The sequence below is a fragment of the Gossypium hirsutum genome, chromosome A05 (genome assembly GCF_007990345.1).
Source record: "Gossypium hirsutum isolate 1008001.06 chromosome A05, Gossypium_hirsutum_v2.1, whole genome shotgun sequence".
In the NCBI taxonomy this organism is placed as follows: domain Eukaryota; kingdom Viridiplantae; phylum Streptophyta; class Magnoliopsida; order Malvales; family Malvaceae; genus Gossypium; species Gossypium hirsutum.
Window position 1 is genome coordinate 64,817,606 of NC_053428.1, and position 22,271 is coordinate 64,839,876.

The 22,271-nt window shown below is 37.4% G+C and overlaps 1 non-coding gene across 1 annotated transcript; it reads right to left on the minus strand.

Moving 5' to 3' along the window:
- Positions 1 to 21,563: 21,563 nt before the first annotated feature.
- LOC121229958 (small nucleolar RNA R71) lies at positions 21,564 to 21,671 on the minus strand. Its single transcript, XR_005927909.1, has one exon. It is a non-coding gene; the product is annotated as a small nucleolar RNA R71 (small nucleolar RNA).
- Positions 21,672 to 22,271: the final 600 nt, after the last annotated feature.

The window sequence follows — 22,271 nt, forward strand, 5'->3', positions numbered from 1 at the left end:
TTTTCTTTTTGTGCTTAGCAATTCCGGTTAAGTGTTAATTAGGTGATAGTAGATCTTGGTCAAGGTTTGAGTTCAAATCTAGGGGTAGAAGAAATTATAGTTTAATAATTAAAAGGACCTTGTTGGTAAGTAGTTGGGCTTTTAAATAAAGATAAGGGAAAATGGCATAAAAAAGCCTTGTGAAAGAGTGGCTAAGTGACGCCACTTAGAGTGTAGGGAGGTGGCATTAGTAGCTGTCAAGGAGATCCAAGGTTGAATCCTAGCTTTGTGTTTTTAAAAGTTTAATTTTGGCCTTCTAGAAGGTTGGAAGTGGCGTCAAGATGGATTCCAAGGGGAGTGTTCAAAAGAGAAAATTAAGGAAAGGATCAAGGGGTTATCAGGGAGAAAAATGAGGAGATGTGAAAGGGGAGGAGATGGAGCTGAATGGGGAATTGAGGGCCAGGCAATTTGGCTATAGGGGCTATAAATAAGTACCGAATGCAGGGTTTCCAGGCTAATACCGAATCTCCTTCACCTTGTTACCGAAAACCCTTTTCTTTACTCTATTTTCTTTGTGCCAATTTCTGTTCTTTTTTTACACAATTTTCTTTGTTTCACTTAGCCGATTCCTTCTTCTACTCTTCTTCTTTAATCTGTACCAAATTCACCTTATTCACCATATTAAGTTTGAAAGCCGAAAAGCCGAATCTTTCAAGGGCCAAATACTCTTCAACCGAATCTGGTGTAGGTGTTTGTTCTTCCAATCAGTTTTGCTAAGAATCTATTACACTATTCTTTCCTTACTCTTTCTAGTCAACTGTGGTAGGGAATTAGTATCGGATCTCGGATCTTAACTCTCTACCAAAAATTTCTCTTTAGGTGTTTGCAGTTTTGGTAAGTATTCCTCTCCCATTGGCTAAGGTGGCCGAATGTTCATAGTTAAGGTAAGAGAACTTGTGTTGGATACGAGTCACCTATTATTCTGGTTTTAATGGTTAAGATTGGTGCAGATGTAGGAGTTGATTGTGGTTAGTGATTTAAGAAGGGGCTATTATACTTATCGCTCAAGGTAAGGTTAAGGTGAGGTATCGGTTTAAGCAAATATATGTATTAAGCATGAGATTAATTAAAGGGTGATATCGTTTGTAGTTTGGTGACTAAGGGAATTGTAGCACGCTTGATTACCAGGTGTGTACATATACTGAACACACAAGTAGATCGGCAAAAGCTAAAATGCTGAAAAGCCAAAAGTTTGGTTGTGGTAGTCTTGCGAGTGTGCGAACACTCGTGAGGAGGAAAATGATAGGTTACCTGAGGCCTATGGTTGATTCCATACACTTGGGTTGTGAATGGGCCAAATGGGCATGAATGGGCTAAATGGGCCCGATGGGCTGTTGGGCCTATAATAGGAAAAATTTGATAAGTGATGCTATGTGATAGAAAATTTGAGTCTGAGCATGAATATAATGTGATTTGGGCCGGATGGGCCATATAAATGAGATTGGGCCTAATGGGTCATATGAACGTGAATTGGGCCTGATGGTCCACATGAACGTGAATTGGGTCGGATGGGCCATATAAATGAGATTGGGCCTAGTGGGCTATATGCATGTATGTAGGAGTTTTGGGCTTAGTATAAGATGACTGCATAAAACTTAATTAAATTGTTGAGACTGTGGACAATAAGGTGTGGCAACGGGTATATGCATGTCTAGGATTGGATCTAGGGAGAGCTTGGTACTTAAGCGGTCTTAATGACTCACCTCCTCTTCTCTGGAATCGTACCTGGTGCATAGTATTCTTTCATCTTAGCTCACGAGATTTGTTAATGGGCCAAGGTAAGTGGAAACCATATTAAAGAGAAAATTACTGAAATGCCCCTAAGGGTTAAAATGACCAAAATACCCCTAGGTATTGAATGTAAATTTTATGTATGTGACACGCATATCTGCTGCATACATATGATATTCTGCTTAGGTTGCATATGGGTTGGGAAGTATGGAACAGAAGAAGTAAATGGGTATCGCATGGTTGCTTAACAATCGTGGATCCACCGACGGCTTTTAAGCCCAATACGTAAATGAAGGTAGTTTCGCAACCGGGCTACCATTGATGTGTCGATTGGGTGGGTCGATATTTATATCCCCACATGATGTGACAGGGGACGAAGCTGGTGTGTAGCGGATGGATTATTGGGATGGGATTGCCCTGCATTGCATTGCATGTTTGATGTATGGTGATTATTGAATGCTTGTTACTCATCGAGGGTTGTACACATTGTGTTTGCGAAAACTCACCCCCTCTTTTATTTTATTTTCAGGTGATGCTCAGTAGAAGGTTCAATGTTTGGAGGGACTCTGTGTGGCCAGCTAGCAAGACAACTTTGGCTTGTTTTTCTTTTAAAAGCATATAAGTTTCTAATTTATTAAGTACTTTTCAGATCGAAATGTAATAAGGCTTCCATTTTGTTAATATTTGGATTATTATTTTTCTGTGTTGTAATTATGAGAAATTGAACATAGACTTCCTAAATCATAGTATGTTTTCGATGTTTCCGCAACTAAATTTCGAAATGACAGTTTTTCATAGGTTTTCATAAAATCATATGTTATAAACAGGTTTTTGTGATTGAAAAGACAGTTTAATAAGTTTATTAAGGTTTCATATTTTTTTCAGGAAAGGTTTTCAATGAAAACAAGGTTTTCGCTAAAACACTTCAATGTGATGCACTAAGTCCGACCATAACATTCGGGCTGGGTTTGAGGTGTTACATTTAGTGGTATCAGAGCCCGGTTGTAAAACTCGGGCTGTAAAGTGGTCCTTATTATTATTTGATTTCTTTTTTCTACTTATTACTTGGATTTTAAAAATCTTTTGAATCCAACGATCTGAAAAAAAGGGAAATCTTGCTGTGCGGCAGACCGAGTCTCCGACATCGAACCAAGTAAGTATACTTATTCTTAAGTTTGTTGAAATTGTTATATAGTAGATAGTTAGAGGGCTACTTTAGATGATTATGTTAGAATGGAACTGAAGCCCGTAAGATCCTGAAACTTTAGAGGATTTTCGAAAAATAATATTCTTTTAAATCACTTTCATAAAACATTAGATTAATTATTGAGCTAACTAAAACTTCATAAAATTTTTAATCTAGAAAATATGTGAATCGACGATGAGTGCTAGAAGAGGTACGAGAGGCCATGGCCGAGGCCGCGGAAGTGTTAGGGCTGAATCATCGGCATCGGGCCATGTGCCCAATGTTGGAGTAGAAGAGGCTCCGTCCTCACCTGTAGCTAGGACTAGGCAGTACGATTGGGCCACGGGGGATGATGCATTGTCGCAGGCAATGCTAAGGATTTTGGAGAGGGTCGCTAGGCCAGATAATGGCACAGAAAATCAGGGGTCCATTCCAGAGCGACTTCGATCAAATGGGGCTGATTTTTTAAGGGCGTGGCTGGTGTGGCTCATAACTTGGCTGAATATTGGTTGGAGGCCACGGAAAAGATAATGGAGGATCTGGACTGTTCACCTGAACAAAAGCTGAAAGGGGCAGTGTCACTACTAAGGGAAGAAGCTTACCAGTGTTTGCTGACAGTGAAAGGGGGCACTCAACCTGGGCAAGTCACTTGGGAGTTCCTTAAAGCTGCATTCCAAGGGAAGTATATGGGTGCAAGCTATGTAGATGCTAGAAGGAAAGAGTTCCTGAACTTGACCCAAGAAAACAAATCGGTGGCGGAGTATGAGGCGGAGTTTCTACGCCTTACTAGGTATGCAAGGGTAATGGTTACAGCGGACTATAAGCATTGCGTTAGGTTTGAGGACGGACTGAGAGATAGCCTTAGGGTATTGGTGGCTCTACAAAGGGAGTGAGTTTTCTCGGAATTGGTGGAGAAAACAAATATAGCGGAGAAGGTAAAGCACACTGAGCGCTTAAATCGGGAGAAAGAAAAGGGTAAGAATAAGAGGGAGGCTGAAACACCGGTTGTTGGACAGAGGCCTAGGGCTGGGGCCAAAAATAACGGGTCAGTTAGAGCAGGGCCCCTGCTGCTAATCCAAGGGTGCCACCTTGTGCTGATTGTGGGAGAAGCCACAGAGGCGAGTGTTGGAAGAGGATGGGAGTTTATTTCGCTTGTGGGTCTATGGAGCATAGGATCACGGATTACCTCCAAATGGTAGGTCGAGAGCCATTAGTGGGACAAGGTGGTGCTTAGCCACCAAAGGGTGGTCAGCTACCGCCAAGGGGTCGTGGGCAGGCCAGAGGCGGGTAACAATAATGGACGAGGACGTAGAGCACCAGGCGAAAATGCAGGCCATGATGAGCTGAGACTGCTAGCTTTGGTTTATGTTGCTCGTCTCTGAGAAGATAGGGATGCCCCATATATGATAATGGGTATGTTCTTTATATATGAGTTACCTTACATAGTATTGATTAATATTGGATAAACGCATTCATATGTTGCATGTAATATGATTGAATCTTTGGGTGATATGTTTGAAATTACTGTGAATGAGATGACTGAGATAAGCCCGTTAGGGCAGTTAGTAAGAGTGAATAAGTTGTTTAGGGAGGTACCCTTAGTAGTCCAAGGGGTTACCTTTTTAGCAGATATGATGGAGCTGTCGTTTAGCGAGTTTGACTTAATCTTGGGTATGGATTGGTTGGTGAAGCACCGAGCCACCTTGGATTGCGCTGCAAAGTGAATGGTGTTAAGAAAGACGGAGGATAAGGAGGTGGTGGTGATTGGTGAATGCCGAAACTATCTGTCGAATGTGATTTCGGTGTTAAGGGCTGAGAAGTTAGTATGAAAGGGATGCAAAGCCTTTTTGGATTATATTAGTAATACGGAGACGAAAAGCCCTACTCTTAAGGAGTTGAGAATAGTTAGGGAATTTTCGGATGTTTTTCCTGAGGAGCTGCCTGGGTTGCGATCCCCAGAGAAGTGAAATTTGGAATTGAGTTGTTACCTGGGATGGCTTCGCTATCTATCGCTCCTTATCGGATGGCACCAAAGGAGTTGGTGGAACTTAAAGCACAGATTCAGGAATTGTTGGATCGAGGATTCATAGGACCAAGTGTGTCTCCATGGGGAGCACCGGTGTTATTCGTGAAGAAGAAGGATGGAACCTTGTGAATGTGCATCGACTATCGATAGTTAAACAAGTTAACTATTAAAAATAAGTACCCTCTGCCAATAATCGATGATCTTTTTGATCAGTTTAGGGGAGCTTCTATTTTATCGAAGATTGACTTGCATTCGGGGTATCACCAATTGAGGGTTAAGGAGGCATATGTTCATAAGACAGCTTTCAGAACTTGTTATGGGGATTATGAGTTCTTGGTGATGCCATTTGGGCTGACGAACGAACCTGCCACTTTCATGGATCTCATGAATTGGGTTTTCCAACCCTACTTGGATCGGTTCATTGTAGTCTTTATAGATGACATCTTAGTGTACTCAAGAGATGAGGATGAGCATGATGCACACTTAAGGATTGTGTTGCAGACTTTGAAGGAGAAGCAGCTGTATGCCAAATTAAATAAGTGTGAGTTTTGGCTAAGGGAGGTTACTTTTCTTGGACATGTGGTGTCAGCCGAGGGGATTAAGGTGGATCCCCGAAAAATTGAAGCGGTGTTAGACTGGAAAACACCCAAGTCAGTATTGAAAATTTGAAGTTTTCTGGGCTTGGCAGGATACTATAGGTGGTTTGTTGAGGGCTTTTAAGTAATTGCTGCACCCTTAACTAAATTGTTAAGAAAGGGGGTACCATTTGTTTAGACGGACAAGCAGCAAGAGAGTTTTGGAATACTCAAGAAAGTTTTAACAGAGGCCCCTGTGTTGATTTAGCCAATGCCTGGGAAGGAGTTTACGGTTTATAGTGACGCGTCGCGTGTGGGCTTAGGTTGTGTATTGATGCAAGAAGGAAAGGTGGTTGCGTATACGTCATGGCAACTTAAGACTCACGAGGTGAATTACCCAACCCATGATTTGGAACTAGCTGCTGTGGTTTTCGCACTAAAGATATGGAGGCATTACTTATACAGGGAGAAGTGCATAATTTATTTGTATCACAAGAGTTTGAAGTACCTCCTTACCCAAAAGGAGCTCAGCCTTAGGCAGCATAGGTGGGTGGAATTATTAAAGGATTATGATTGTATGATTGGATACCACTTTGGCAAAGCAAATGTGGTAGCCAATGCGTTGAGTCGTAGGGTTAAGTCAGACTTGAGAGCTATGCTCGCCCGTTTAAGCTTGTTGGATGATGGTAGCTTGTTAGCTGAGTTTCAAGTAAAGCCGATGTGGGTCAAGCAAATAAGGAGTAAGCAATTAGTGGATGAGACTTTGAGTGCTTGTTTTAAACAAGTGGAGAGTGGGGAGACATCGAACTTTGGGATAAATAGTAGAGTATTGTATTTCTGTGGGAGAATGTGTATACCAAAGGACGACGATCTAAGGCATTCCATTCTGCGGGAAGCACATAGTGGTCTCTATGCTATGCATCCTGGTGGAAACAAGATGTATCAGGATTTGCGTGAGCTTTATTGGTGGCCTGGACTTAAGCGCGAGGTTATGAAGCTCGTAGGTAAATTCTTGGTTTGTCAAAATTTGAAAGTGGAACATCAGTTGCCCTCAAGGTTGCTTCACCCAATAAAGATTCCACTCTAGATGTGGGAAAAGATAACTATGGACTTTGTTAGCGGGCTACCCTTGACGCCTGCTAGGAAAGACTCGATATGGGTTATAGTGGATCGATTAACCAAGTCTACCCATTTTATACCGGTTCGCACTGACTACTTGTTGCAAAAGCTGGCTAGGCTGTATGTGGCAGAGATTGTAAGATTGCATGGAGTGCTAGTATCCATAATATCTGATAGGGACCCACATTTTACTTCGCGATTTTGGAAGAAGCTACATGAGGCGTTGGGTACTAGGTTGAACTTCAGTACTACTTTCCACCCTCAAACTGATGGACAGTCAGAAAGAGTGATCCAAGTATTGGAAGTTATGTTGAAGGGATGAATGATTGAGTTCCGAGGTAGCTGGGAGGACTATTTACCATTAGCTGAATTCGCGTACAATAATAGCTATCAAGCAAGTATTGGGATGGCTCCATACGAAGGACTGTATGGGTGAAGGTGTTGAACTCTAACACGTTGGATGGAGTTGGGCGAACGAAGGGTTTTAGACCCTGAGTTAGTAGTCGATATGATGATAAGGTGAAATTGATCCGATATCGATTGAAGGAGGCCTCGGATAGGTAGAAGTCGTATGCTGACCTTAAGCATTGAGAAATAGAGTTTGTAGTGGGGGACTTAGTTTTCCTTAAGGTCTCTCCTTGGAAGAAGGTATTAAGGTTTGGACGGAAGGGTAAGCTAAGCCCAAGGTTTATTGGGCCATATCGGGTTATAAGGCGGATTGGGCCAGTTTCTTATCAGCTAGAATTACCTCCTAAACTGAGCCAGATCCACGATGTGTTCCATGTTTCCATTCTGAGAGGGCATCGCTCGGATCCTTCACATTTGTGATGGTTGAGGAAATCGAGGTCAGGCCAAACCTAACTTTCGAGGAAGAACCCATACAAATAATTGGTCGAGATGTCAAAGAACTGATAAGGAAGTTTGTTCCATTAGCCAAAGTGCTTTGGTGGAATCACAAGGCTAAGGAGGCTACTTGGAAACTTGAGGAAGTGATGTGACATCAATATCCTTAACTGTTTGAATCAGGTAAAATTTCGAGGATGAAATTTCTTTTAGGGGGTAGAGTTGTAACACCCCAAAAATCACGAAGCCCAAAAATCCCGAAATCTTATTTTTTTTCTTTTTATGCTTAGCAATTTTAGTTAAGTGTTAATTACGCGATAGTAGGTCTTCATCAAGGTTTGAGTTCGAATCTAGGGGTAGAAGAAATTATAGTTTAATAATTAAAAGAACCTTGTTGACAAGTAGTTGGGCTTTTAAATAAAGATAAGGGAAAATGGCATCAAAAAGCCTTATGGAAAAGTGGCTAAGTGACGCCACTTAAAGTGTAGGGAGGTGGCGTTAGTAGCTAGTAAGGAGATCCAAGGTTCGAATCCTAGCTTAGTGTTTTTAGAAGTTTAATTTTGGCCTTCTAGAAGTTTGGAAGTGGCGTAAAGATGGACTCCAAGGGGAGTGTTCAGAAGAGAAAATTAAGGAAAGGATCAAGGGGTTATTAGGCAGAAAAATGAGGAGATGAGAAGGGGAAGAGATGGAGCCGAATGGGGAATTGAGAGCCAGGTAATTTGGCTATAGGGGCTATAAATAAGTGTCGAATGCAGGGTTGCCAGGCTAATGTCGAATCTCCTTCACCTTGTTACTGTAAACCCTTTTCCTTAAAAGCCAAAAACCCTTTTCTTTACTCTCTTTTCTTTACGTCGATTTCTATTCTTTCTCTACACAATTTTCTTTGTTCACTTATCTGATTCCTTCTTCTACTCTTCTTCTTTAATCTATACCAAATAAACCTTATTCACCATACTAAGTTTGAAAGCCGAAAAGCCGAATCTTCCCAGGGCCAAATACTCTTCGACTGAATCTAGTGTAAGTGTTTGTTCTTCTAATCGGTTTTGCTAAGAATCTATTACGCTATTCTTTCCTAACTCTTTCTAATCAACTGTTGTAGGGAATTAGTATCGGATCTTGGATCTTAGCTCTCTGCCGAAATTACTCTTTAGGTGTTTGCGGTTTTGGTAAGTATTCCTCTCCCATTGGCTAAGGTGGCCGAATGTTCATAGTTAAGGTCAAGGAACTTGTGTTGGATACAAGTCACCTATTATTCTAGTTTTAATGGTTAAGATTGGTGTAGATCTAGGAGTTGATTGTGGTTAGTGATTTAAGAAGGGGCTGTTATACTTATCGTGCAAGGTAAGGTTAAGGTGAGGTTTTGGTTTTAGTAAAGATATGTATTAAGCATGCGATTAATTGAAGGGTGATATCGTTTGTAGGTTGGTGACTAAGGGAATCACAGTACGCTTGCTTACGAGGTGTGTACATACACTGCACACACAAGTAGATTGGCAAAAGCTGAAATACCGAAATGCTGAAAGTTTTGCTGCGGTAGTCTTGCAATTGTGCGAACACTCGTGAGGAGGAAACCGATAGGTTACCTGAGGCCCATGGGCGATTCCATGGACTTGGGTTGTGAATGGGCCAAATGGGCCGGAATGGGCTAAGTGGGCCCAATGGGCTGTTGGGCCCATAGTAGGCAAAATTTGATAAGTGATGCTATGTGATAGAAAATTTGTGTGTGAGCATGAATATAATGTGATTTGGGCCGGATGGGCCATATAAATGAGATTGGGCCTAATGGGCATTATGAATGTGAATTGGGCCTAATGGGCCACATGAACGTGAATTTGTAATGCCGAAAGTTTGGTTGCGGTAGTCTTGTGAGTGTGCGAACACTTGTGAGGAGGAAACCGATAGGTTGCCTGACGCCCATGGGCGATTCCATGGACCTGGGTTGTGAATGGGCCAAATAGGCCAGAATGGGCTAAATGGGCCCGATGGGTGTTGGGCCCAAAATAGGCAAAATTTGATAAGTGATGCTATGTGATAGAAAATTTGTGTGTGAGCATGAATATAATGCGATTTGGGCCAGATGGGCCATATAAATGAAATTGGGCCTAATGGGCCATATAAATGAGATTAGGCCTAGTGGGCCATATGCATGTATGTAGGGGTTTTGGGCTTAGTATAAGATGACTACATAAAACTTAATTAAATTATTGAGACCGTGGACAAGTCATAGGGTTAAGGTGTGGCAACGGGTATATGCATGTCTAGGATTGGATCTAGGGAGAGCTTGGTACTTAAGCAGTCTTAATGACTCACCTCCTCTTCTCTGGAATCCTACCTGGTGCATAGTATTCGTTCATCTTAGCTCATGGGATTTGTTAACGAGCCGAGCTAAGTGGAGACTGTATTAAAGAGAAAATTATCGAAATGCCCTTAAGGGTGAAAATGACCAAAATACCCCTAGGTGTTGAATGTAAATTTTATGGATGTGACACGCATATCTGCTGCATACATATGATATTCTACTTAGGTTGCATATGGGTTGGGAAGTATGGAACGAAGGTAGTATATGAGGATAGCATGGTTGCTTGACAATCGTGGATCCACCGATTGCTTTTAAGCCCAATACGTAAATGAAGGTAGTTCTGCAACCGGACTACTATTGATGTGTCGGTTGGGTGGGTCGATATTTATATCCCCACATGATGCGACAGGGGACGAAGCTGGTGTGTAGCAGATGGATTATTAGGATGGGATTGCACTGCATTGAATTGCATGTTTGATGTTTGGTGATTATTGAATGCATGTTACTCATCGAGGGTTGTACACACTGAGTTTGCAAAAACTCACCCCCTCTTTTATTTTATTTTCAGGCGATGCTCAGTAGAAGGTTCGATGTTTGGAGGGACTCTAGGTGGTCAGCTAGCAAGACAAATTTGGCTTGTTTTTCTTTTAAAAGCATATAAGTTTCTATTTTATTAAGTACTTTTCAGACCGGAATGTAATAAGGCTTTCATTTTGTTATTATTTGGATTATTATTTTTCTATATTGTAATTACGAGAAATTGAACATAGACTTCCCAAATCATAGTATGTTTTCTACGTTTCCGCAACTAAATTTTGTAATGACAGGTTTTCATAGGTTTTCATAAAATCATATGTTATAAACAGGTTTTTGTGATTGAAAAGAGAGTTTAATAAGTTTATTAAGGTTTCATATTTTTTTAAGGAAGGGTTTTCAATGAAAATAAGGTTTTAGCTAAAACACTTCAATGTGATGCGCCAGATCCGACCATAACGTCCGGACCGGGTTTGGGGTGTTACAACAGGTCTAACTATACTCGATTCAGTTCCTGTTCAAGTAGGTTTAGCATAATCATATATAGTATGTGGAGCAGGATTCTGATTTACTGGATCAGCAGTGATTGCAGGAGGCAGCAGGTTTTCTTGATTTTCAGCCATCTCCTCAGTTGTGGTGGAAATATCATCCTCTTGCTCTTCCTCTGTGTATCTTAGGCTTCGCCTTATTTCTCTTCGGTTTCTAAGAGCTGTGCGATCGATCTCACTATCAAAAAGTAATGGTCCCGACGGGTTTCTTCTAGTCATAAACTGTAAAAACCTTCCAGAAGGAAAAATAAAATTTAGTAAAATTAACTAAACTGAACTAAAATTTAAATTGCAATAAAATAAATGGCTAAAGTAATAAAAATTGAGCGTTCCTAATATTTTAGTTCCGCGGCAACGGTGCCAAAAACTTGATGTGCGTGATAAGTTTTATATTTATGAATGATCGTACTTGAAAATTAACTATTATAACGATAAAGGCAAGCACACCTATCGAATAGTAGTATAGTTTATAGGAAGACCGGAGTGTCAAACCCACAGGAACTAAAAGTACTAGTATTAACTTTCTTTTATTATCTAGCCTAAAGATAAAGAGGATTTGTTTTATCTAAACTAATTAACTAAACTAAGAATGCACAAGGAGTAAATTGGGGAAATACTTTTTTGGAAAACTGATTGATTTAGACAATACCCAAGGGAAAAATCCATCTAGACTTCACTTGTTATTTAACTCTGAATTAGACGATTTATTCACTTGACTTGATCGGTAGAAATCCCCAAGTTATATTATTATCTCTCTCGATACTAACAACATCTAACCCTAGGTTGATTGATTGAAATCTCTTTCTAATTAAAACCCCTAGTGTTGCATTAACTCGATCTATGGATTCCCTTATTAGGTTTTACCCTAATCCGAAAAAATTATGTCACCCTATTCTAGGGTGCAATCAACTCTGCTTAATTATGCTAGATCTACTCTTAGACAGAGACTTTTGCTCCTCTGAATAAGCACATCAGTACTTGAATCAATTGGCTGGAATATTAAAGAAAGAATTAAGAACTCATAATTAAGAACAAGTCAAATATATATCATATAATTCATAAAATAATAACAAGATCCGTCTTAGGTTTTATTCCCCTTAGGTATTTAGGGGATTTAGTTCATAAGTGTAAAAGAAAACATCTCAGAAGAATAATGATAACAAAACATAAAGAATCCTAAAAACCCCTGAAGGAAATTGAAGGGAGATTTTCAGTCTTGAAGGAGAATCCGGCTTCTGAGATGGATCAATCTGTTTTCTTCAAGTAATTCTTTGCCACCTAGTCCGTGTGTTTTCTAGGTACCTCTTGGAGTGTTTATATAGGCTTTAGAATGCTTCAAAACCCTCAAGAGTGCCCTTTTCCGAATAGAACTAGGCTTGGGCTCGACAGGGACACGCCAGTGTGAGGTGGCTTAGGCAGTGTTGGAATCTGTTAAATAGACACGGGTGTGTGAACTACCTGTATGAGGAAGTCCAGGCCGTGTTGATTTCCCACATTGACCCATTTTCTTCATTTTTGGCTCGTTTCTCGCTCTTTTTACTCTCCTATGTTCACCTAAGTATAAAACATGAAATTCAAGGATTAGGAGCATCGAATTCCACAAATCTAATGATAATTCATCCAAAAATATGCTAAGCATGGGATAAAAATATGTATAAATTACGACTTATCAATGTGTGTCTTTGAATTAATATTTAGATTTGTAGTAATTAAAATTAATGCTAATTAAACTAAATTATTGAATGTTCTAATTGAACTGAAATATTGAATATTTTCTTTTACTGTAATGTATTCTAATCCAATGTGGCTATAACACTTCCTATAAATGCCAGATTTTTCCCTTGCAAATCTCGTTCGAAATTAGTTTTATGAACCAAATTTAATTAGTAGCATCAGATTTGTGCAGTATGGCAAGCCTTAATGTTTATTCCATTCTAGTGGTTTTATTCATAACTTGTAGGGCAGTAATTGCAACGAAGGAGAATGACCAGATTATTAAGGAAAATAATTGTGAAACTAAAATGGGTTTTCCCTATGTTCTAGAAGCTTTCACGAGTATTTTCAAGACAGGGAATATTTCTAAGAAGTGTTGCGTCGAACTTGTTGTGTTGGGAAAAGTTTGCCACTCAGCATTAGTAAAGAGGACTCTTGAAAATCCTCTATTCAAAGACTTAAACCCAGCGGCAATTATAGAAAAGAGCATTTAGACTTGGAATAATTTCCTTGCATTGATCGATTCACCATCTCCGTCTTCTTAAGGATATATGATTGCTTAAGCTAACAAACGGCTACCAGTAAGGGGCCTAATATTGTACTTTTGTGTTTATTTTTGATATTGTTCCAAAAGCTTCATTAAAATGTGTCATTAAATTTAGGCCTAGTTAAATTATATTTAGTTGTACGAAAAATAAATGGTTCTAGAGAAGCCATTATTACTTAATACACTATGATTTTATACATGCCATTATTTTTAATTTTATAGCATTAGAACTCGATAACTATCTCAAGTCAAGCACTAGATATTGTTTCACATTGATTAAATTGACACAAATATCATTATTCTAAACATTAAGTTCATTTCAATAATGCGGAATTGGAATGTTCTAGCGTGGTGTGAAACATTTCAGTAATGTGGAATTGGAATGTTCTAGAGTGGTGTGAAATTGAAACAATCTCGATTCCTTGAAAGTCTTTATACAATTTAAATTCACATTGCCTTTAATGGAAAAATACCTTGACTTCTTGAAGTTTTGAAAAGTGGAAACACAAAAATTTACACACTTTTTCATACCCTTTTTAACTTAAATTCATGCGAATTCGGTTAAATTCTTGTCGAAAAATAATTAATTTTTATAAAATAATTAAAGTGCACTTAAAATATGAACATATTGAAATTTAGTTAATTTTATAATTATTTTTTATGAATTTTGGTTATTTTCGACAGATTTGCACAAAGGGCGAAAAATGGCTTGATAGACACTGCTAGAAGTACAAAACTGAGAAGCAATTTGAAGTATGGAGGCGAATTAATTTTCAGTCTAAGAGGGTCCAATTATGTGTATTAATTCATAATATAATTAATTTTAATTTATACCCAATTTAATTTGGGCTAAATAAATTATTATTAATTAATTATGGAAAAAGTGGTCCAGTTGAACAAAACCGATTGAACTGAACCGGCCATGGATTGGGCAGCCCAAAACCATCCATATGCTGACACAAATCATCTTATAATCTGATTAATTAAGCTTGCAAAGAAGCCCTTGAAGACTTGTCAAATTTGCATTCAAGCCCTTCCACAATTGGTGGCTTTATGGATTTGCCCCAAGCCATATTTAGCAAAGTTGAAGCCATCTACTTTCCCACATAGATGGCCGGCCAAGGGGTGGCTCTTTGGCTACTACTTTTAGCAAATTTTAGCTGCTACATTCAGCTATAAAAACTCCCTTTGGCTGATCATTCAAAGCACACCTCAATTCATTCACATCTCTTCTATCCTCTCTCACTTTCTCCTCTCATTTTCCCATTTCAAGTCCCTTGCTCTTGTGCCGATTTCTCCCATTGGAAAAGGGTTCTTCTTTAGACATTTTGCAGCAGCAATTGAATGTTCATAGAAGCCTTGATCGGCGAGGACAACAAAGAATAAAAAACGGAGCAACTTTGTTAAAGCCTTGGAAAAACACCAGATTTGATTCCTGTTCCCTATCTCTTTAATCTTTGTTGTTGTTATGATGAACATATCTATGAATATTTATGTTGTTGGAATGGTTAATTTAATTAGTTTAGCTTGGATTTAATTCGTGTTGGTTTGATTGCATTTCATCTGCATAAATTATTAAAATTGTGTTTATGCTGTTATAGGCATCGGTAAAATGCTTGATTAAGTAAAATCATACCTAAGTTATTCTTGCATTACAATTGTGAGGTAGCTAATGAATTAATTATTTAAATGGATTGAAATTGTAATTAATGGACACAATACTTAATCAGTGCATGTTTATTCTTCTAAGGTAGCTGAAGGTTAAATTAGCAATGTATTTGGCGATACACTTGCCTTGCATAACTTGCAAGGTTATTGTAATTAAACTGTTTCAAGGTAAGAATACCTTGTTACCTCACTTAGTCTTTTATGTGCTCATTAGATTTTATTAATCGTTTGAATTAACATAGGGATATACAAGAGGTTAGTTCACTTTAATGAGTATGTATGTGCCATAACATGTTTGCTTATTAAAATCTGTTTAATCATTTGAATTAACATAGGGATATGTTAATAGATGAATGGATTTGTGTAGGTGAATATGTTCATAAGTTAGCAAATTACTGAGTTTCCATGAATTTATTCGTAACAACATAGACATGAGTTTAATAATTCTAAGTTAAAGAAATGTAATTAGATCAACACAATTATGTCATCTTGATTAAATCATATTATGAAATCGTGCATTTGTGATTTATTTCTTTAGTTACTTAGTTTAAAATCTTATTTTTCTTAATCACCCTTTTTAATAAAAAATATTTTTCTTCACCAAAGTGTTTTAAATTGCATTCATAAATAATCCTTTCCACATTTCTTGTGGGTACGATAACTCGACATTTACTTGTTACTTTATTACTTGTTGTGATTGATTACACTTGCACATTTCCGTCGTTCCAAGTTTTTTTTTCCGTTGTCGGGGAATGTTTTAAAAAGTCATTATTTGTGAATTTGTTAGTTTTGCATTTTTGTTTACTAATTTCTGTTTAATTTTTAACTTAATTTTTCTGTGATCATTTCAGGTGTTTATGACTATTGACCGAATTATTGACCTCCTTGTAGACCCTAAGATAGAAAGGACTTTTCGAGAGCGAAGAAGTTAAGCAAATCAGAGAAGGACCAAAGAGATGAACTTCGAAAATCCGATCCAAGGAAATGGAGCAAACCCTACTCAAAATCCTATCCCTATTGCTAATGATAGGGATAGAGCTTTACAACAGCATGCCATTCTAGTATTTAATAATCTTAATCCGGGTATTAGGAGACCTGAAATTGAGGCACAACAATTCAAGCTGAAGCCAATCATGTTCCAGATGCTTCAGACAATGGGCCAATTCAGTGGAATGCCTACCGAAGATCCTCACCTACACTTAAGACTATTTATAGAGGTAAGTGATTCTTTCACGTTAGCCGGAGTACCCAAAGATGCATTACGATTGAAGCTATTCCCATATTCACTAAGGGACAGAGCTCGAGCCTGGTTGAACTCATTGCCACTGAACTCAATTTCCACATGGCAAGAGGTAGCAGAAAGATTCCTTATGAAGTATTTGTAATAGCCCAAAATTGGGTCTAGTTGGAACAGAGGTTTCGAGACCACAAAATCTGAGATATAAATAATTATTTTATGATTATTTTGAGGTCTATGATATGATTGCATGATTGTGTGGAAATTTCGTGAAGAAATTCTATGCATAAAGTGCTTAATTCGAAGTTAGGGACTAAATTAAATAAGTTGCAAAACTTTCATTCTAGAAGTTTCTAGTATGAAATTGATTTGAAATATTAATTAGGAGGTCTTAAATAGAATTTGACCAATTTCTAAGTTATGGACAAAAATTGGACATGGATGGAATTTTTGGAAAGTTTAGTAGTAAGGGTATTTTGGTCATTTAGGGGTTGTAACGCCCCGTACCCGAGACCGTTTCCGGAGTCGAACACGAGGTGTTAACGGACTTAATTTATTACTTAAACAGCTCATACAATTCATTTTAAAATTTCCAAACAAGCTGGCTAACTGCATCACAGTCGCTTTAAAAATCATATCTCGAGTTTCGAAACTCTAAATCCAATTCTGTAAATTTTTCCTGAAACTAGACTCATATATCTATCTACTAATTTTTTCTAGAATTTTTGTTCGGGCCAATTAGTACAGTTTATTAGTTAAATTCTCCCCTGTTTCAGGGTTTGACTACTCTGACCTCTGTGTATTACGAATCAGATATCTCCCTGTAAAAAGCTTCAATAACTATGCCGTTTGTCTCTAATAAAACTAGACTCAATAAGGAATCTGCACATATAAATCATGACTTCTAATTATCTTTTTAAAATTTATGGTGAATTTCCAAAGTCAGAACAGGGGATCCAGAAATCGCTCTGTCCCTGTTTCACAAAAATTTAAACATCTCGTAAAATATAGCTAATATACCTGTTTCGCTTCTTCCATATGAAAATAGACTCATCAAGATTCGATTCCATAACTTATTCATTATTTAATTCTATTTCTACTATTTTTAGTGATTTTTCAAATTCACATCACTACTGCTGTCTGAATCTATTTTATGGTAAATTTTACCTATTTCATGGTTTCCATGGATTAGCTAGCAATTTGACATACATAACACCAAATATGATCATGATTAGCCATTCCAATGGCTAATCATTACCAAGCATTTCCATACCACTCAATAACCATATCATAAGACCATATATACAAAATGATTATAATACTATACATGCCATACTCAAAACATACAAGCCATTATGCCAAGATGGTATACGGATAGTGTGAGCGAGCCTCCGACCGTTCCCGATTTCCGAGCTGGCTTGTTAAAACTACAAGGAATGAAAAGGAGGGAGTAAGCATAAATGCTTAATAAGTTCACATGCAAATAGCAAGTAACATAACCATATAAGCAAACATAAAACATCATTTGCATAATCATCACCAAGACATTCATATCACATTTTCATTTATCATCTTACCATATTGTTGTTATATCGATTTTTCAACCCGAGGGTTAAGTACATACCTGTTCAAAGTACCCATTTCACAACACTTACCAATACGTCCCTTTCATCTTGAGTATTCCTCCATTTCAGTAGAACTTTACCCGTTGAACACATCGGAATATAATTCAGATACATGGAAAGTTTGCACATAAGTGCCACATATGTAGCCAAGCTACCATGTAACCCGCCCATAAGTGAACTCGGACTCAACTCAACGAGCTCGGGCGTTCGCATCCATAAGTGAACTCGGACTCAACTCAACGAGCTCAGATGCCTAGTTACATCTCACGAACTCGGACTCAACTCAACGAGTTCGGACATTCGCATCCATAAGTGAACTCGGACTCAACTCAACAAGTTCGGATGCTCAACCATCCTAGTGACATGTCACTTGTATCCTAATCTATTCCTAAGGTTCAAACGGGCTTTTTTCCTTGATCTCACATTGCTGTCTTCCATGGAATATCGGAATCGATACTCGGTAGCAATTCATATTTATCAAGTAGTAAACATAATTTGCATATTACTCAACATTAACCACAAAGCATAATATTTCACGATAAAAAAATCAGCATATCATATAATTAACATCAATAACTTAAAAATAACAATTATGCTACATTATTTACACATGAACTTACCTCGTATGTGAAAATGGCTACTTTTACCATTTCGTCCACAACTTGGTATTTTCCCCATTTTAGCCCGAATTTCAGTTTTCCTTTCTCTATCATTTAAAATATAGTCTAATTAGGACTCACATTATTCAAATTGACCCAAAATCATATTTTGGAAAAATTACAATTTTGCCCCTAAACTTTTGCATATTTACACTTTTGCCACAAAGCTCGTAAATTAAAATTTAGCCTATTTTCTTATGTTTTATGACATGCTGATCATTTTTCCCTTCTAGGGAAACATCAAATTCTCACTCTAACATGTACTTATGACTATTAGGTATTTTTACCGATTAAGCCATTTTGCTCGTTTTCACTTAAAACCGAGTAGCACAAGTTGTCTAACATAATTTAAAACCTCATATTCTATCATAAAACACCAAAATACACAAATTTCACCTATGGGTATTTTTCCAAATATAAACCCTAGGTTGAATTATTGCTAACATAAGCCTAATCGAGCTATCGGGACTCCAAAAACGTAAAAATCATTAAAAACGAGGCTAGAACGGACTTACAATCGAGCTTGGAAGCTTGAAAATCCCTAGACATGGTTTCTCCTTGCTATATTCGGCCATGGGGTTGAAGATGAGCAAAATTGGCTTTTAATTTTGTATTTTAATTCATTTTACCCCTAAATGACCAAAATGCCCTTACTACTAAACTTTCCAAAATTCCATCCATGTCCAATTTTTGTCCATAGACTTAGAAATTGGTAAAATTTCTATTTAAGACCTCCTAATTAATATTTCAAAACAATTTCATACTAGAAACTTCTAGAATACAAGTTTTGCAAATTATTCGATTTAGTCCCTAATTTCAATTTAAGCACTTTATGCATAAAATTTCTTCACGACATTTTCACACAATCATGCAATCATATCATAGACCTTAAAATAATCATAAAATAATTATTTCTATCTCGGATTTTGTGGTCACGAAACCACTATTCTGACTAGGCCCAAAATCAAGATATTACAGGGGTAAAATGAATTAAAATACAAAATTAAAAGCCAATTTTGCTCATCTTCTTCACCATGGACGTGTATACCAAGGGAGACTCCATGGATAGGGTTTTCAAGCTCCCCAAGCTCAATTGTAAGTCCGTTCTAACCCCGTTTTTCAAGCTCTTTACGTTTTTGGAGTCCCGGTAACTTGATTTAGCTTATGCTAGCAATAATTCAACCTAGGGTTCATATTTGGAAAAATACCCATAGGTAAAATTTGTGTATTCTGGTGTTTTATGATACAATATGAGGTTTTAAATTATGTTAGACAACTTGTGCTACTCGGTTTTAAGTGAAAACGAGCAAAAGGGCTTAATCGATAAAAATACCTAATACTCATAAGTACATGTTAGAGTGAGAATTTGATGTTGCCATAGAAGGGAAAAGTGATCATCATGTCATAAAACATAAGAATAAGGGATGAAGTTTAATTCCCAAGCCTAGGGGTAAAAGTGTAAATATGCAAAAGTTTAGGGGAAAATTGTAATTTTTATAAAGTTTGAGTTAATGACTATTTTGAATAGTAGATTAATTAAATAAGTAAAATATGATGTGTTCATTAAGTGACCAGGATGTGGTAAGGTTATAAACAAGTAAGTTATACATGAGGATGATTTTATGGTGACCTTGTGATCATGGGCCTATACTTGTGATGTATGAAATGTGGTGAAAATGATTTGTGATATGTATGTTAAAATGAGGTTAATACAAAGAAAGTGTGAAAGAGTGAATTAGCAATAAAACTGTTTTGGACAGTAGCAGTGATGTGACTTTGAAAAATCACCAAAAATAGTATAAATTGAATCAGAGACTGAATGAGATATCGAATTAAATATTAATGAGTCTTTTTTCATATAAAAGAAACATAGAAAGCAAAGGAGTTCTTATTTTTAGATATTTATGTTTTCGTGAGACTGATTCAGAATGATTACGTGATCCCCTGTTCTGACTTTCGAAAATCACAAAAATTTGGAGAAAAATAATTAGAGGCTCAAAATTATATTTTTAAAATCTATAATGAGTCTATTTTCAAGATAAATCAACAAGAACATTATCCGAGTTCTGTACTGTGAGATAATTATTTTTTAGTGAAGAGAGGTCAAAACTGTCAGAAAGTGAAACAGGGGAAATTTTAATGAATAAACTGTACTAATTGGCTAAACCAAAAATTATGAAAATTTTATGGTGGAAATACATGTGAGTCTAGTTTCAGGAGAAATTTACGGATCTTAATTTGGAGCTCTATAGCTCAAATTATAAATAATTAAGTGACTATGACTCGTGTGGACAGTTTGATGTGAACATTTATTAGTAAATTGTGAAATCGTACTTACAAGAATGCTATATACATTAAGGATGTGGAATGGAGAGGAGGAGGAGGAAAATAAATATATGTGGAATACATGGAAACTATGGTATATGAAATATTGATATAATGAAATAAATGATATGTGTTTATAAGAAAACAAAAAGAGAATGTTATGTATCATGACATGTATATATATATATGACTAGTCTCAATGTAATGCTTGTTGGGTATGGAATTGAATTGAAATGTTTCAGGCAAACATGTTATTCTGCGCATCTGAATCGTGGTATTTTATAAAGATATGATCTAGCTTTAAATATGAATGCTTGATGATTAAGCTGAAGATATTTGGTAAGATGATAATCTTGGTATAAATGTATAAGTGGTACTATAATAAACAAGGTAAAATGAGTATGAGAGACACATGTATGATGACATACAAATGCTATGTTTGTGGTTTAATTGAGGATGTTTAATCATTAAATGAATACCATGTCATATGCTTTTGATTTTGTATAAGTGTGTAAGAGATCAAGGTTGACCAAAGCTTGGAAAATAGCCTAGGTATATTCCACACAGGCAGAGACACGACCATGTGTCTCAGCCGTGTATGGAACACAACTTTGGGACACGGGCGTGTGGAGCCTTAAAGCATGAAATTTCCAAGATTTTCGTAAGTTCTCGGTTTAGTCCCAAACCCTTTCTAAAGTATGTTTTGGGCTCCATAGACTCAAATAAGGGACTATGTGTAAGAGAATGAACGCTTTGAAATAAGAATAAAATTTTCTGGCTCGTATTTTAGTTTAATGTTTGTATGTTTGTCTGGTAACGCCTCATACCTTAGCCCGGCCTCGGATACGGGTAAGGGGTGTTACAGTATTTCCCACTTAGCAAGAATGCTAAGTTGAGGAACGAGATCACTGCTTTCCAAAAAAATGGATGATGAGTCCTGGTATGAGGCATGGGAAAGATACAAAGAGTTATTAAAAAAGTGCCCTATTCATGGAATCCCACATTGCATCCAACTTGAGACATTTTATAATGGTCTCAGTGCTCACACGAGGATGGTAGTGGACGCTTCTACTAATGGTGCTCTCCTTTCTAAGTCTTATAATGAGGCTTACGAAATCATTGAGAGGATTGCCAAAAACAATTACCAATGGCCAACCAATCGAGCAGCGTTAGGAAGACGAGTCACCGAAATACATGAAGTAGATACTCTTACTTCACTTGTATCTCAGGTATCATCAATACCCTCAATGCTTAAAAATCTTACTATTAACGGGTCTAATAGTTTTGCAGCATAGCCATCTAACCAATTTGAAAATATAGCCAATGTCTATTGTGGGGAAGGACATTTGTTTGAAGAATGTCTGTCAAAGCCAGAATCCATGTACTACATAGGTAACCAGAACCAAAATCGAGGAAGGAAAAGACTACAATCCAATTTCTATAACCTATCATGGCGAAATCACCTTAATTTTTCCTGGAGTAACCAAGGGGCTGGAACCAGTGACACTTATGCCCAACCTAGACCAACCCAGCCGCCTAGTTTCCCACAGCAAGTTTAGAAACCAGCTCAAGCTGAATCGTCCAATAGCTTAGAGAA